Genomic DNA, 415 nt, shown 5'->3' on the forward strand with positions numbered 1-415 from the left:
GATACATACATGCCACAGACACATAATTGGGTGAACCTTTTCAGATTGTGACTCAGCTTTGCTAGAGTCCCCAATTAGAGGTGTCCAGGGTTCTTAAGCACACTCTTTTTGCCTTGGATCACAACTTTATTCCTTTCTTTTTCTTTCTCTTTCTTTTTTTTTCGAAAATTTTTTTTTCGATTTTTTTTTCATTGCTTTTTCTTGCTTCAAGAATCATTTTAATGATTTTTCAGATCCTCAGTAACATGTCTCCTTTTTCATCATTCTTTCAAGAGCCAACATTCATGAACCACAAATTCAAAAGACATATGCACTGTTTAAGCATATATTCAGAAGACAAAAGTAATGCCACCACATCAAAATAATTAAACTGTTATAAAATTCAAAATTCATGCAATTCTTTTCTTTTTCAATT

Source organism: Arachis duranensis, chromosome 4 (genome assembly GCF_000817695.3).
Source record: "Arachis duranensis cultivar V14167 chromosome 4, aradu.V14167.gnm2.J7QH, whole genome shotgun sequence".
Taxonomy (NCBI): domain Eukaryota; kingdom Viridiplantae; phylum Streptophyta; class Magnoliopsida; order Fabales; family Fabaceae; genus Arachis; species Arachis duranensis.